Genomic DNA, 17193 nt, shown 5'->3' with positions numbered 1-17193 from the left:
TGTCTGGTGTTGCTGGAGGCGCTCCTTGAGATAGGCTGGGCTGGAAACGTATAGGGTTTTCAAGGTCAAAACCAACACCTTAAATTTGGCTCGGAAAACAACTGGTAACCAGTGCGCTTCCTTCTGCACCAGAGTAATGTGATCACACCGGCGGCTGCCTTTAATCAGGCGAGCTGCCACATTCTGCACCAGCTGCAGCTTCCGAACCATCTTCAAGGGTAACCCCACATAGAACGCATTACAGTAGTCTAGACAAGAAAAGACCAGGGCATGTACTACCGACGGGAGCAGATGGTTGGGAAGGTAAGGGCACAGCCGCCGTATCAGATGGAGTTGGTACAACGTTGTCTGGCTCACGGCTGACACCTGAGCCTCCATCAGGCTACAGACCTGGTCTTTCAAGGGTAGCTGTACCCCATTCAACACCAGGTCAATATCCCCCAACCTACTCTTGTCTCCCACAAAAAGTACCTCGGTCTTGTCAGGGTTCAGCTTATTCCTCCCCATCCAGCCACTTACCGTCTCCAGACATTTAGACAGAGATTCCACGGCCAACCCTGGTGAAGATTTGAATGAAAGGTAGAGCTGCATGTCATCCACATATTGATGACACCGCATCCCAAACCTCCTGATAGCCCCAGCGGCTTCACATAGATGTTAAATAGCATCGGGGAGAGGATGGAACCCTGTGGCACCCCATACGTGAGCAGCCACAGGCCCGACACCTCCTCTCCCAGTGCTACCCTCTGGTACCTGCCGGAGAGGAAGGATCGGAACCACCGTAATATGATGTCTCCAATCCCCATCCTCTCCAGGTGGTCCATGCAGATACTGCGGTCAACAGTATCAAAAGCCGCTGAGAGGCCGAGGAGAACAAGGAAGGAGCATTCACCCCTATCCAAAACCCTCCTCATATCATCCACCAATGACCAAGGCCATTACTGTCCCATGCACAGGCCTGAAGCCTGACTGAAATGGATCTAGATAATCAGCTTCTTCCAAGTGTGCCTTTCAATGGCATCGCCACCACCCGCTCAAGGATCTTGCCCCAAAATGTCAGATTCGAGACTACGCTGTTCAAAACTTGGGGATACAAGGAGGGACTTTGGAACCTTAGTCTTTTTTGAAATCTTCCTCGCTACCAAGACTATTAAAGAACACCCCAGAATTGGAGGATCGACCCCACTTGTTCAGTGGAACTCGAAGGACGAGGAGATGACGGCTTTGACAAAGACATAGTGGCTGCTGTCTTCTCCGTTACACAAGAGTCAGCTGACTTCCTCAGATCTGTGGCCAACAAACCCCTCCTCCATAGCTCCGCTTTGAGTCTATCACATCTATTTTTCCATGCCTGCTTAGTGAACGACTGGCACAAAGAACAAGTGTCTGGTAGATGGCCCTCACCCAAACAAAAGAGGCAAAGAGAATGAGGGTCAGTGGGGGGCAATTTACTCCTATATTCGATGCGTTTGTGGGTCTTTGTGGCCATATGAAGACTGCAGCTGCAGTAGACGACAAAGGATGAACAAACAGATGACGGATTTATGTTTTTATAATGACAAAAAAAATTAGAAGACAATGACAAAAAGAAAAAAATGAAAAAAAAAAAGTGAAAAAGACGTCACCACCAGTGCAAAAATTTGTTGTTGTTGTTGTTCAGTCGTTCAGTCGTGTCCGACTCTTCGTGACCCCATGGACCATAGCACGCCAGGCCTTCCTCTCCTGCGCTCTCTCCCGGAGCGTGCTCAAGTTCATATTCATTGCATCCGTGATGCTATCTAGCCATCTCATCCTCTGCCGTCCCCTTCTCCTTTGGCCTTCAGTCTTTCCCAGCATCAGGGTCTTTTCCAGGGAGTTTTCTCTTCGCATTAGGTGGCCAAAATATTGGAGCTTCAGCTTCAGTATCTGTCCTTCCAATGAGCACTCAGGGTTGATTTCCTTTAGGATGGACTGATTTGACCTCCTTGCAGTCCAGGGGACTCGTAAGAGTCTTCTCCAGCACCACAGTTCGAAAGCATCAATTCTTCGGCGCTCAGCCTTCCTTATAGTCCAGCTCTCACAGCCATACATTACTACTGGGAAAACCATAGCTTTGATTAGACGGACCTTTGTCGGCAAGGTGATGTCTCTGCTTCTTACTATGCTGTCTAGGTTGGCCATAGCTTTCCTCCCAAGGAGCAAGCGTCTTTTAATTTCATGGCTACAGTCACCGTCAGCGGTGATCTTGGAGCCCAAGAAAGTAAAATCTGTCACTGCTTCCATTTCTTCCCCTTCTATATGCCAGGAAGTGATGGGGCCACATGCCATGATCTTAGTTTTTTTAATGTTGAGTTTCAAACCAGCTTTTGCACTCTCCTCTTTCACCCTCAACAAGAGGCTCTTGAGATCCTCTTCGCTTTCTGCCATTAGGGTGGTATCGTCTGCCTATCGGAGGTTGTTGATAATTCTCCCAGCAATCTTAATTCCGACCTCTGATTCATCCAACCCGGCATTTCTCATGATGTACTCTGCATATAAGTTAAATAAGCAGGATGACAATATGCAGCCTTGTCGTACGCCTTTCCCAATTTTGAACCAATCGGTTGTTCCATGTCTGGTTCTTACTGTTGCTTCTTGACCCTCGTACAGGTTTCTCAGGAGACAGGTAAGGTGGTCTGGTACTCCCATCACTTTAAGAATTTGCCACAGTTTGTTGTGATCCACACAATCAAAGGCTTTAGCGTAGTCAATGAAGCAGAAATAGATGTTTTTCTGGAATTCTCTTGCTTTCTCCATGATGCAGCGAATGTTGGCGATTTGATCTCTAGTTCCTCTGCCTCGTCTAAACCCAGCGTGTACTTCCGGTAGTTCTCGGTTCGCATACTGCTGAAGCCTAGCTTGTAGGATTTTGAGCATCACCTTGCTGGCATGTGAAATGAGCGCAATTGTGCGGTAGTTTGAACACTCTTTGGCGTTGCCCTTCTTTGGAATTGGAATGTAAACTGACCTTTTCCAGTCTTGTGGCCACTGTTGAGTGTTCCAAATTTGTTGGCATATTGAATGCAGCACTTTAACAGCATCATCTTTTAGGATTTTAAATAGTTCGGCTGGAATACTGTCATCTCCGCTAGCTTTGTTGTTACTAATGCTTCCTAAGGCCCACTTGACTTCACTCTCTAGGATGTCCGGCTCAAGTTCAATGACCGCACTATCATGGCTATCAGGGACATTCTGATCTTTCCTGTATAGTTCTTCTGTGTATTCTTGCCACCTCTTCTTAATCTCATCTGCTTCTGTTAGGTCCCTGCCTTCTTTGTCCTTTATCATGCCCGTCTTGGCACAAAACGTTCCCTTGAGATCTCCAATTTTCTTGAAAAGATCTCTAGTCTTTCCCATTCTGTTGTTTTCCTCGATTTCTTTGCATTGTTCATTTAAAAAGGCCTTCTTGTCTCTCCTTGCTATTCTCTGGAACTCTGCATTCAGTTGGGTATATCTTCCCCTTTCTCTCTTGTTTTCGCTTCCCTTCTTTCGTGAGCTACTTGTAAAGCCTCATCAGACAGCCACTTGGCTTTCTTGCATTTCTTTTTCTTTGGGATGGATTTCGTTGCTGCCTCCTGAACAATGTTACGGACCTCCGTCCATAGTTCCTCAGGCACTCTGTCTATCAGGTCTAATCCCTGAAATCTATTCCTCACCTCCACTGTATATTCATAAGGGATATGATTTAGGTCATACCTGAACGGTTTAGTGGTTTTCCCGACGTTCTTCAATTTAAGACGAAATTTTGCAAGAAGGAGCTCATGATCTGAGCCACAGTCAGCTCCAGGTCTTGTTTTTACTGACTGTTTGGAGCTTCTCCATCTTTGGCTGCAAAGGACATAATCAATCTGATTTCGATATTGACCATCTGGTGACGTCCATGTGTAGAGTCGCCTCTTGTGCTGTTGGAAAAGAGTGTTTGCTATGATCAGTGTGTTCTCTTGGCAAAACTCTATTAGCTTTTGTCCTGCTTCATTTTGTACACCAAGGCCATGCCTGCCTGTTATCCCGGTGATTTCTTGATTTCCTACTTTAGCATTCCAATCCCCTATGATGAAGAGGACATCTTTTTTTGGTGTTAGTTCTAGAAGGTGTTGTAGGTCTTCATAGAACCGATCAACCTCAGCTTCTTCGGCCTCAATGGTTGGGGCATAGACTTGAATTACTGTGATGTTGAATGGTTTGCCTTGGATTCGTACTGAGATCATTCTATCATTTTTAAGATTGTACCCCAGTACTGCTTTTCCCACCCTTTTGTTGACTATGAGTGCTACTCCATTTCTTCTCAGGGATTCTTGCCCACAATAGTAGATATGATGGTCACCTGAATTAAATTTGCCCATGCCTGTCCATTTTAGTTCGCTGATTCCCAAGATGTCGATGTTCAATCTTGCCATCTCATGTTTGACCACCTCCAGCTTACCTTGATTCATTGATCTGACATTCCAGGTTCCTAAACAATATTGTTCTTTACAGCATCGGATTTTCTTTTCACCACCAGACACATCCACGGCTGAGTGTCCTTTCGGGTTTGGCCCAGCCGCTTCACTCTTTCTGGCGCTACTTGGAAATTCCCTCTGCTCTTCCCCAGTAGCATATTGGACACCTTCCGACCTGAGGGGCTCATCTTCCGGCGTCATCTCTTTTAGCCTTGTGATACGTTCCATGAGGTTTTCTTGGCAAGAATACTGGAGTGGGTTGCCATTTCCTTCTCCAGTGGACCACATTTTGTCAGAACTCTCTGCCATGACCTGTCCGTCTTGGGTGGCCCTGCACGGCATAGCTTATGGCTTCACTGAGTTACGCAAGCCCCTTCGCCACAACAAGGCAGTGATCCATGAAGGGGAGTGCAAAAATACTGACACAAAAGTTCTCCACGCACAGAGGAAGCTCCGAAAGAGGCTATTGCTAGGCGGTCAAAAGAGAATTGAGGGAATGGGCAGAAACCAGCTGGGACATGTGCAGTGAATGCTGGGAGGAGAGTTCCCACCAAAACATTCCTCAGTTTTAGAAGTTTCCCGAAATGAGGTTCAGTGCAGGTGCAGAGCCCATATGTGTGATGCACAGAGACCATGAATAAGCACCCTTAGATTACATGAGAAAAGAGTACAGATGTTGCCTTGCTGAAATATTTCACAGTGGTCAATTAGAATTAGCATTAAGTCCTTGCATAAATCTTATGAAGCCACAAAATATACAAGCAGCCAATATACAATACAGGAACTCTAAAGACTAGTTTCCAAGCCACACTGCTAACTTTTCTTCAGCGGTTCAACTTATTAGAAATTTGTAAACAGTTAGGCTCTAGTATAATTTTTGTTATGCCGATAGTTATTTCAATAATGTAGAAAGAAGGGATAACTAAGAATTCAGATCTGGCTATGTCCTGAAACTGCTTTTGTAAAAATAGCTTTTTCTGAACTAGTTTCACTCCTAGGGAGTAGCCACACTGAGACATAACAAAAAATGGACAAGAAGTCATTCATGTGTTGAATGTGAAATTTAACAGTAACCCACTGACCACATTCACAAGTAACAACAAGTCTCAGGTTCATGGTTTCAGATGCAATAATTTCCACAAACTGAAAAATGAGAGTCACAAATGCTTCAAAAATAAGATCTTATCTGGCTATAGTATTTTATTATTACTTATAAAGCAATACTACCTACCTGTGGGCTGAAGGACAGAGGTCTCTGATCTTAGAGGCTTTCAAGTATCCAACATCTTGCTGGGCTGCTGCTAGCAAGTTGTGAGGAGTCACAGAGTCAATTTTCACCCATCCATCCTCCTGTACAGCAGTTTCCACTTGATGGGCCTCTGAACCCTTCTAGTGGACTTTCATTGCCAAGGGTGGAACCAGGGGCTGGGAAGCCATTGGATCCAGCAGATCCACGACCCCTCCCTTTGGCATGCCCCCATTCCTTCCCCAAAGTTGCAACAACAACCTCTGGCAAGGTAGCTACCACAAAGCTTTCTACAGCGTGTGCGAGGGGCTTGGGGGAATGGAGGGGGGAATCCATGCTCACAACTTCTCCTCTGTTGGCGCTCTGTCTCTGGCCATGGAGCAGGGGATCCACACCATCCTATGGCACCCCAGCCAATGTCTCGATGCCACAGGATTGCTCTGTTATCCATTTACAACCTGCCTTTTATAGAAAGTAAAAGGCAGATTACATAACACTAGTATAACACAAAACAAGATAAATATACAGCTAAATAATCAGAAACTAACAAACAAACATAACCAATAGCAACAGTTTAAAAAGCAGCAGCAGACCCAATAAAATAAAGATTCTAAGAAGGACTGTTTAAATAAAACTTTGTTCCCCGCTAATCAAAAAGAAGGCAGTTAGGGGTCCAGACAAATCTCTCTTGAGAGGCTGTTCCACAGCCTGGGTGCCACAATCTGGCACCCAGATACTGGGTGCACCCACCCTACGTATCTGAGATGACAGTGGGACCTGAAGAACAGCTTCCAAAGCAGAAGGTCCCAGGCAGGCTTGGTGTGTGTGGGAGGGAGGGGGAGGGAAGAGGAGAGGGAAAGGGGGATATTCTTGTCCCAGCACCTTGAATTGAGCTTGGTAGCAAACGAGTAATGAGAGAAGCTGACAGAAGATCAGTTTAATGTGGTTTGAACAGGCAGCTCCCATCAGAACTCTTACAGCTGCATTTTGGGCCAATTGCAGTTTCTAGACTATTTTCATGGACAACCCCACATAAATATACTACAGTAATCTAACGTGGATCTAACCATAACAGTAATCCAACCATAATTTGAAAATATAACTAAAACTGATTTATAAATTGGTAGGTAAAAACAAAACCTGTAATATTCATCTTAATGATTCCTACCATCCACTACTTTAGGTAGTTGTATTATTAAAACTAAATTCATGTCCAACCCCACGCTTTTTCCCAGAAAGGATGATTCATGACAGCATTGTAAGAAGGCCGTTCAATTAACATAATCTTACACCCATCTCAGCATGCCAAAATCAACACGGTCTTAATTCAATCATCTTGCAGAATAAGGCTCTGGTGCTTGAAGTGGGATTAGGGACGCTGGAGATTTTCGTTTGGTCTGCATTTTTAAGCAAACTAGCCCAATTTGTGCTTTCTGGACCAATATCAACATCGGAACACAGTTGTCCTTTGGATTCCACGCTTCTCCAACGTTTGCAATGCAGTTTTTGGCTCAAAAATTGTATATAGAAGTAGGGCTGTGAACTGCTTCGACCCGAAGCCTGAGCTCCCAGTCAAAGCGGGCTGCTTCCAAGGCAAAGCGGAGGGGACAGAAAGTGGCCCAAAGTGAGTCAGAGGCTCTCTGAAGCACTTCAGTGCACTTTGGAGATTCAGCAACCCAGCCCAGCCACGCCAGCGCCTCCAGGTCCTTACCTGACCCCTCAGGATGTGCAGCGGCTCTTGTTCAGGGAATCACCATTTTTAAAATGGCAACTCCCTGCAACAAGAGCCGGCATGTGTCTTGAGGGATCAGGAGCTGGCGGCAGCAATGACAGCACTGGTGATGACAATGGCGATAGCAGCGGTGACAATAGCAATAACAGTGAGAGTCACAATGGTGACTCCTCCTCTCCAGAATGTGATGGCTGCCCGCGCATGTCCTGAGGGCCCAGGTAAGGAATTGAGGGCATGTGCAGCACGGCAGGGGCATCAGGGCGGAGACCGAAGCAGGATTCCGCCATCCGAATGCTGCTTCAGTTTTGGGGCCGAGGTGAGTGGGGGGAGGCTGAATCATCCCGAAGCAAATCAGGCCCACCTTGGAAACCCCAAAGCGGCCTCCAAGTCAGATTGGGGGGGGTGTCCATGCACAGCCCTATATAAAAGTACATATATTAAGATCAGTTGCATACAAAACTGAATATATTAGGGAAGGATGCAAACAAAACTGTATATCAGGGAAAGTTGCATATGAAAACCGACATAGACAAAATATTGACACTGACATGGACAAGATACAGTGCAGTACCCAACATGACAATACCGCTAATGTAGCATAATGCCAGTAGCACTTACTGGTATAAGCCATTGCACCAGCAACTGCTATTGGCGTTGTGCTGGAGGTAATTTACACTAGCACAACATAGTTCACGTTAATGATAGCGTTAGATACAGTCCATTGACTGATTCGTACATCTTTAGATAGGAGTAGGTTGCACCACTCTACCATTTTCAAACACGCAGGTGGAGGGCACTTTGTTTCCCATTCAGAAGAGGAGGACAAGGAGCAGGAGTACCACTCAAGCCATCAAGTGAATTGGAGAGGGGGCGGGAAGAAGCAGAATGAGAAAACGACATTTCATTCGCTGGTATGCAAGGGACAATGTCAATATAAAATGAGTACTAAAAGTGCATTCACAGGGCTGGGAGCTCTCTATTACATCTGTATTCAGCCTAAAGCTATTGTTGCACTGGCTTGAAGAACTCTTCCTCTGGTTCTGCGGTTCCCTACACTTTGAGTGAAGCTGTATTTAGAGGGGGTGGGAGGGTGGGGGGAGAGAATATAATGGAAAATTCATGTACACTGAACAACTGCCCTGGCTGTAATTCAAAACAATCTTGTGGCGACACAAATTTGTTCCAAGCTAACTATTGAACAAATATGTATTGCCACAAGATAGATCTGAATATTTCCCTAAAAACAAATTGAAAAGCCTTTTGTCCTAAAAACAGTATTTAATTAAAAGCTCACCAATACAGCCACATGGTATTTTGTAAACGTTTTCAAAACATATTCTGGAGTGGAAAAAGATTTTAATGCCATTTTTCAAATTTAGAGAAAGCTATATAGACCAACCCAATTTCTCTTCTGGATTAACCTGGAAACATAGACAATTCATTATCAGGGGCTGGGGCTGAAGCTGCTTTAATTCTTAATGTCTTAATCACTCACACTTATTAAATTATTTAAAGGATTCTGAACAGAGATGAGTTGGTTCGCTGCAGCCAATGACATTAAAATTCTGTATTCCCAGGAAGTCTGAATGGGGTAGGACAGCAGTTGAGGTGCCTGTGAGAATTTATTTCAGGTGCTTTCCCTTGTTTCTCAGCATTATAAAACAGGGAATTGAAAGAAACACTAGGAGTGACTTTATGTTCTGTTTTCAGAAATATTACACTGGGGAAAGCTTTCCTCTTCCTGGTTCTATTCATTACTCTGTTTCCTGGTAATCTTTAGTCAGTCACTCTGCCATTTCAGGCTGAAAACATATGTTACAATGAGCTGTACCTCTAAAACTTGAAAGAGAACCAATTTTAGGATTTGTAATTCCTTTCCCAAAGAAGTAATCCTACCATACAAGATAGAATAGTATATAAACCACAGACCTGGAAGGCTTGCATTGTGGCTTCTATTATAAGGACATGTGGGAATCTGGAAAAAGATCCTTTGGTCATGGTGCTAAGGGCAGTCTTCCCCCACCTGGTGCCCTCCAGCTGTGTTGGACTACAATTCCCACCATGCTGGTTGGTGAAGATGGGAGTTGTAGCCCAACACATCTGGAAGGTGCCAGGTTGGGGCAGGGGAAGGCTGTGCTAGGGTACTATGGAGTTGTGGAAGTGAACTACTGCTCTAGCTCTGTGGTAGAGTACCTGTTTTGCATGCAGAGCATCCGAGGTTCAATCCCTGGCTTCTCTAGGTATGGCTAGGAAAGAATCCTGCCTGAAACCCTGGAGAGCCACTGCCAGTCAGTGTCAATAATACTGGGCTAGATGGGCCTAGGATCTGATACAGTATAAGGCAGCTTTCTATGTTCCTATGAGGGCCTGTCAAGCCCAAGACACACAATATCTGAGATAAGACTAACCTTACTAAACCTAAAACAGGGGAAGTAAGGTGAGGTTATATTGATATCGGCCAAAAAAGGAAGAACTTACCCTTTCTAGTTACATGGCACAGCGGTATCAAGGGTTAATTCTAGGCATGGCTATAGCTAGCTAAAGAACTCCCCAAACTCCACATACTGCCACCCAGTCCCCTTATTAGCAAAAGCAACTTTTGCGAAGCAAGGTTTTTCAAAAATTCACAAATGAAATCTGTATAACATCCACAATTCAATCTGAATGTCCAACAACTTAATACTATGTGTGCTAGATTTTCAAAAAGAAACAAATGGCACTTCACTAATGGACTGAGTAAAAAGGCAACTCTAAGGATGAATTAAATGTTACACATTATGTATTTGACAAAACCCCTGTAGCCATCTCTTACAGGGGAAAGCAACTTTGTGGGAGGACAATTTGGAGCAAAGTGGGGGCAGTTTATGTACTTATCCTTTTCCTGCAATTTTCTTCCAAAAATCACCCATCAACCCACCTTCCATCCCACTCACCCCTACAGGTGGGAAGAAGTTGCAATTAAAAAGCATTAGTCAGGGAAAGCGTTAAGCACCCCCTCCCCATTTTTTGCTCCAAACCATGTCCTGCCAAATGTGTTTTTCCCTACCAGCTGCTATCATTTTTTGGACATAAATTGCAGTTTACCCTAAGAATGGACATTGGCATGTATCTTCTTGTTTTGTAGAATCTAATGTTGTGAGAATATGCTGGTTATCCAGATGCTGTTTTATTTAAAGGGGGGATGTGATCTATTATGGTTAGTGAAATGGCAACACAACCTACTTTCATTTTAGAGCAAACATTCTCAAATTTCTCTATAATAAGACAAAGTTTTTCCCTACATCAAGGGAAACAATGGTTGAATATGTACTTACTGAAGTTAGGCAGTGAAAGAAATATGGTTTGGCAGGCTGTTCTCATGATAGAGTACAACAATGGTATGTGAGCATTTAGAATCTTCTGAAGGTCCCCAAGATACAGAAGAGAAAAGGCTTTGAAAAAAAAAAAAAAAAGAGTCTAGTCCCACTGATTTTCCCATAGTATGAGGCTCTTTTATGAACACCCAATGTCAATTAAACACTGGTAGCTCGGAATACAATCCACTCCACCAAGATGTAACCATGGAGGTGGACAAGGAGTGGCCTGTCCCCCTCTCAGAATGTTCAGCTTTCACTGTTTAAAAATTCAGTCTATAGCCTTTTAAGGAAAAACATGCAGGCAGTATTCTATGAAATTACTCAGCAAGAAATAAACTTGCTCCCCATCAGTTCTGATTTTGGCATCAAAGTATTTGGAGCCTACTTTTTCCAATCCTGCTTTTAAACACTTGTACAGGAGGGACTGTTCAGATTTTGCAAAGTATATACAGAACATCATCTAGCTTCTGTACTTCTGAAACAGAGTTCATACTATGGGTTGGCTCCATGCTTGCACGAGCAGAGGTCTGCTAATGCTTTGGGGCTTCTGCTCCCATTATTCTGCTCTCTGTCCTCTCCTCCCCCTTGCAGCCCCCCATGCACCCCAAATCTGCTCTGGAGCAGATCCCAACCCTCTGGAGCAGATTGGGGGCATGGGGGGGGGGCTGCACTGGTGAGAGTTAAATCTATTCCACCAGCAGCTCTCTCCCACTGGCAGAACACCACCATTGGACAAGCCTAAGACTGCAATCCTAAATACACTAACTAGGGGGGATACCCTGTGAATACAGTGGGACTTGCTTCTAAGTAAGCATGCACAGGACTGCACTGTAATTTAGCACAAGTATTACTTTAAGGCTTTTACAATGATGTAACACTGCATATATAATAAAGATATATCTACATAACGTAGTTATGATATAGCTATACATTTGCCAGTGTAAACATAACTTATATTAAGAGACCACGGGCAACACTGTGAAGCTGTACTGAGCAAAACTATTAGGTGGGACCATTGCTGCCATTCATATTAGCAGTGTTATGCTACCTACAAATGCTTGTAGACCATAGTTTATGCGTACATAATACATATTAAGCCCAAAGGCAACTTGTGATTTCTGAAAAGGAGCAGATTTTACAACCAAGAAGTAATCTCCCTTCTAAATATATGTTCCAGAAGAACAGCAAAACCCCCTCACTATTATTCAATTTGGCAATTTAGATCTAATGTTAAGATTGAATTAAAATACTTAGCTAACATCTAGATAGTAGAAGCAGTGTGGGGAAACCATTCAAATAAGCAAAGAAGAAAGGATCCATGATATGCAGGCATGCTCTGATACTATGATTGAGTCATATACTCCAGAAGATTTGCTTTAATTGATTTTCAACCATTACATAGCTCGCTACAATTATAAATATACACTGACCCAATTGTACACTTATTTTGTTACGGTACTTTCAGTTAAAAGGTGCTGGTGAAGTTAACACAAGGCAGGCTTATCCTCTTCCAAGCCTCTGAACCTTGCTATCTGCGCAGAAAGGTCTAGTTTCTGGCCATACATGTTCCAGTCTCACCAAAGCAACAACATCATGCACAGAAGTCTACCATGCAGCTTAACAGAGTAGATTTCCACCCTTCCTTGGCTTCAGCAAAGGAGCTCATGCTTAACCAGCATAATTATTTAAAGACCCTCCAAAATAGGAGAAAGGTTGCCCATGGAAACAACACTAATGGCATTATAAAAAATAAATAAATATAATAAAAAGAACAAAAGTTTCTCAGAAAAATTCTCATCCATTATACATATTTACAAAAACAACCAACTTCAGTGTTTGCTTTTTCAAATTCTCTCAATCAGCATCAGAATATTTCCTTTGGAAAAAAAAAAAGCTAAAATGGCTAAGTGATACAGTCTCCAGTTAAATCTTTCCAGTTCAGACTGCCAGATGACTACAACTAGACATACAGAGTTGGGTAAAAAAAAAAAAGAAAAGAGATGCAGCCAAAACTTACAAACTGACCCTCCTTACTTGAACAATAACTTTTATTACCCTAAAAGAAAAATGCTCCAAGTGAAATAGCTTGTGAGCTTACCCGGTCAGAGGTGGTTCCATCATGATACTTGCCAATCCATTTCTAGAATCCCAGTCACCTGCCTGCAAGGCAAGCAGATACCCTAGTTCTTTTTTTGGGGGGGAGGGGGGAGTATTCTTTGCAGCAAGAACAGGTGACAAGACCATATGACAATATATTGCAGTAATCCCGTGCCACTGCTGTTTGTCTGTCTTACCGTGGAACAATGCAACTCTGACAGAGACACTTGTGATGCATATTCCTTCATCTATTAAAGACCACTGGCTCTAAAGCGTGGGGTGGGGGGAGAGAAAGATGTGTATCTTCTAGCTTTGAAGAGCTAGTAGTGCCTTAATAATCAAAATAAATTGTGCTGTTGGGAGAGGGAATAAAGACAGGTATTAGGTATTTACAGGTACTTACCTGTAACTGTAGTTCGAGTGGTCATCTGTGCATTCACAAATATGGGCTCTGCGCCTGTGCGGAGCCTCCATTCAGGAAACCTCTACAGCTGAGGAACGTTTTTGGCAGGAACCCCCCCCCCCACCATCCCACTGCACATGTCCAAGTGGGTTCCCACCTGTCCCCACAGTTCCTTAAGACCACAAAAATACTCTCAGATCCAAGGGTCCCTCGGTATCAACATCAGCAGGATATCAACACCAAAGAGGGGATGGTGGATGGGTTGTGTGAATGCACAGATGACCACTCGAAGAACTACTGTTATAGTTAAGCAACCTGTCTTTCTTCTTCGTGGTCCCTGTGCATCACACATATGGGTGATTAACAAGCCAAGTTGCTGGAACATAGAGGACAGTACCACTCTTCCAAAAGTGCAGTCTGATCGAGCATGCACGTCCAGCTTATAATGCTTCACAAAAGTCAACAGGGAAGACTATGTTGCAGCCTTACGAAAGTCCTTTTGAGCCACCCCTCTCCCGAAGGCTGTTAACACTGCCATAGCCCGAGTTGAATGCACTCGGATTCGATGCAAAGGCTCTTGTCCATGGAGTTACTAGGCCGGTGTAATGGTTTGAACTATCCAGGGAGGCGGCCTCTGGGATGACATGGGCAGTCTCTTGTTAGGCCATGCATAGAAAGAAATAATCTTTCTGATTTCTGAAATCACTCAGTCCTAGCTTTGTAAAAAGCTAATGCCCTTTCGACATCGAAATTATGGAAACGTTTCTCCAGGTCTGAAGAGAGTGTTTGGAAGAAAGCTGGAAGATCAATAGGTTTATTGAGATGAAATTCAGAAACCATTTTAGGAAGAAAGGTAAAGTCTAGTCGAAGGACAACCTTGTCCTTGTGAAAAACTGTAAAAGGAGCATCAATATGGAGAGCACACAATTTGCATGTTCTCCAAGATGACATGATAGCCACCAAAAAGGCCACCTTCCGTGACAGTAGATGGAAGTCAGTAGTAGCCATAGACACACAAGGTTTTGATGTTAACGCTTGTAACACTAGCGAGAGTTTCCACTGCGGAACTAAATCCTTCACAGGAGGAACCAAGTTCCTCAGCCCACACAAAAACTGCTTGGTGAGAGGATGGATGAAAACTGAAAAACCTTGCACCTGCCCCCTCATAACTGAAACCGCTGTAGCATAAACCCTAATAGAGGAATACTTTAGACCCTTCTCAAATAAATGATGAAAGAATGACAGGATGTCCAAGACTGAGCTGGAGGAAGGATGAAAACCCTTAGAAGTGGCCAACATTGACCACTTGCTACGGTACGATCGTCAGGTAGCTGGTTTCCTTGCACCATCCAATACCTGCTGCACCTGTGACAATATTAGCATTCCATCCTCCTCTATCAAATCCTCCATGCCGTCAACTTCAGGGTGCACAGGTCCAGATGCTGGATCTGCCCTCGGTCTTGAGAGATTAGATCCTGCTGAAGTGGGAGATGAAGAAAATTCCCTCCTACCATATCGGACAAGATCGTGAACCAAGGTTGCCTTAGCCATGAGGGTGTGATGGATAGACAGTTGGTCTTCTCCATTTTGATCTTCACTATTACCTCCAGTAGCAGAAGAAATGAGGGAAAGAGATGGAACAGTGTACCGCTCCACTGCAGGAGAAAAGCATCTCCCAACAATGAACGACCTGCTCCTGCTCTTGTACAGAACATCCTGCAAACTGCATTCGATGGGTCTGCAAACAGGTCCACCAATGGCCAACCCTACCATTGGAATAGGTGAAATAGGATGTAGGGAGACAGTCCCCCATTCGTGGGATGCTCGGTAAGTCCGACTGAGGGAATCTGCCAAAGTGTTGTCCACTCTGGCAATATGAATCACAGTCAAGTGGATGTCTCTCGGGACAACCAAATCATAAATCTTGAGAGTGAGGCCCACCAGCTTGGTTGAATGAGTCCCTCCCTGTTTGTTTAGGTGCCAAAGAACAGAGGTGTTGTCCATCAGAATTTGGATGTGTCTGTCCCATAGATAGGTCACGAAAGCCCTTAAGGCTTTCCACACCGCCGGCAACTCCAGGAAAATGATGTGAGCCCATCTCTCTGTTCCCAGCCATTGGCCCTGAATTTGTAACAGCCCACAATGGGCTCCCCAACTGTGGAGAGAGGTGTCTGTGGTGACCACTTGAGATGGAGATGGCTGAACAAACAGCATACCTTGACTGAGATTGTTTGGATCCATCCACCAACAGAGAGAGGATGCAACGTGGTCCAGTACCCATGAGCATCAGTCTAGTTGTGAAAGGTCGAGTCTTTTTAAGTTCCTTCCTCTTCTTTTTCTTTGGTACAGCCTCTGGCACAGGCTTGGCATGTCTAGCCTTTTTAGCAATCTTTTTGGCCACTGAGAGAACCAAAGAATGATCCGGTGTTGGAGGATCATCTCTGATGTTGATTGAGGAGATGAAGCTGCGGTAGGTTGCGGCATCTCACTTTGCATGGAGGCACCCAACTGAGGTTCAGACTTTTGCGTATCCACTGCTTCCAATCCCCTTTTCCACGAAGTCGCCTTTAATCTGTCCGAGCGATTTATACAGACTTGTTTTGAGAAAGACTGGCAAGGGTAGCACATCTCTACAACATGGGACTCCCTGAGGCAAAGAACGCACAAAGAGTGAGGGGAGTTTACCGCCGCAGCGGACGCACTTTCTGAAAGGAGCCTTCAATGCCATATGCTGGAAGAAAAATGAAAATAATAAACAACTGTACTAGCTACTACTTTCTTTCTTTTTTTTAGGTAAGAATAAGAAAGAACAAGAAAATGTTGCATGAAAAAATGAGGACAACATTCCCGAAGAGGCAGCCGTGATGGCAGTCGACAAGGAACTGAGGGGACAGGCAGGAATCCACTCAGACATGTGCAGTGGGATGGTGGGGGAGGGTTCCTGCCAAAAAAGTTCCTCAGCTGTAGAAGTTTTCCAAATGGAGGCTCCATGCAGGCGCAGAGCCCATATGTGTGATGCACAGCACAGAGACTACAAAGAAGAAAGAGTAGTACTAATGCCAAGTAAAGTAAGACACGTGGCAATCACCCTTTCACTGTATGGAAATAAAGGAAATCTATCAGCATGCTATGCAATGCTTCTCATTGGTTCATGAGTTCTCCTTCCTCCAGATGACCCCTGACATCTCCCCAATAACTCAGTGAACTTTGGGAGGAGTGCTTGATTCACAATCTTTCTGGCCTGGCCAGTACAGTTTCCATTGTGAAGTCAGCTGGGGAGCAGCTCAGGCCAGGTCAAAAGCTGCTCGCAAGGCACTGCTTCTCACTTAGCAGGTATTGCCATAAGCAGAAAATGAGAGATGTGACAGAAGTGACATCTTGCAAGTCAAACATAGCATTGGCATAAGGAGGCTGAAGAAATGGTTAGCAGTTGCTGGATGTAATGCCTGAGCCACCATCCATCCATCCCTGATTTACTATCCTCATAGCACTCGTATGAATCCTTTCCAACTTTTCCACATCCTTCTTGTTCTGTGGTCCCAGGATAGTGCTCCATACTCCAGATCAAGTATTACCAGCACTAAGCAGAGAGATATTAATTTGAGTCTCAGAAGTGATACTCAGGAAACAAAAAATGGACCTGAGGGTGCCACAACGCTGCATCCCTCGGTGTTGTGGTTACTCTATATTTCTCTCTGGAATGCTGCTGCCTAGACAATTATCTACTTATACCGGTGAATACGGGCACTCTACTTACACTTTAAATTTATCCTTGATGAGACCAATTTTTCTGCAAGTTTCCCAGATCTATGATTGATTTGGGACAATTTAAACATTTTAGCCTACTCTCTAAAGTGGGCATAACCCCTGTCAGTTTTGTGATATCAATTAATTTGACAAGT

General features: G+C 44.3%; 1 protein-coding gene across 7 annotated transcripts in view; it reads right to left on the bottom strand.

Annotated features, from left to right (window-relative positions):
• Positions 1-17193, bottom strand: part of EYA4 (EYA transcriptional coactivator and phosphatase 4) — a 169105-nt gene that overhangs the window by 124390 nt on the left and 27522 nt on the right. The window lies entirely within an intron of this gene.

This window comes from Heloderma suspectum, chromosome 1 (genome assembly GCF_057233095.1).
Source record: "Heloderma suspectum isolate Gila_16-S chromosome 1, 16-S_ref, whole genome shotgun sequence".
Classification (NCBI taxonomy): domain Eukaryota; kingdom Metazoa; phylum Chordata; class Lepidosauria; order Squamata; family Helodermatidae; genus Heloderma; species Heloderma suspectum.
Note: the sequence above shows the minus strand (reverse complement) of the source record. Positions and strands in the feature narration are given on the sequence as shown.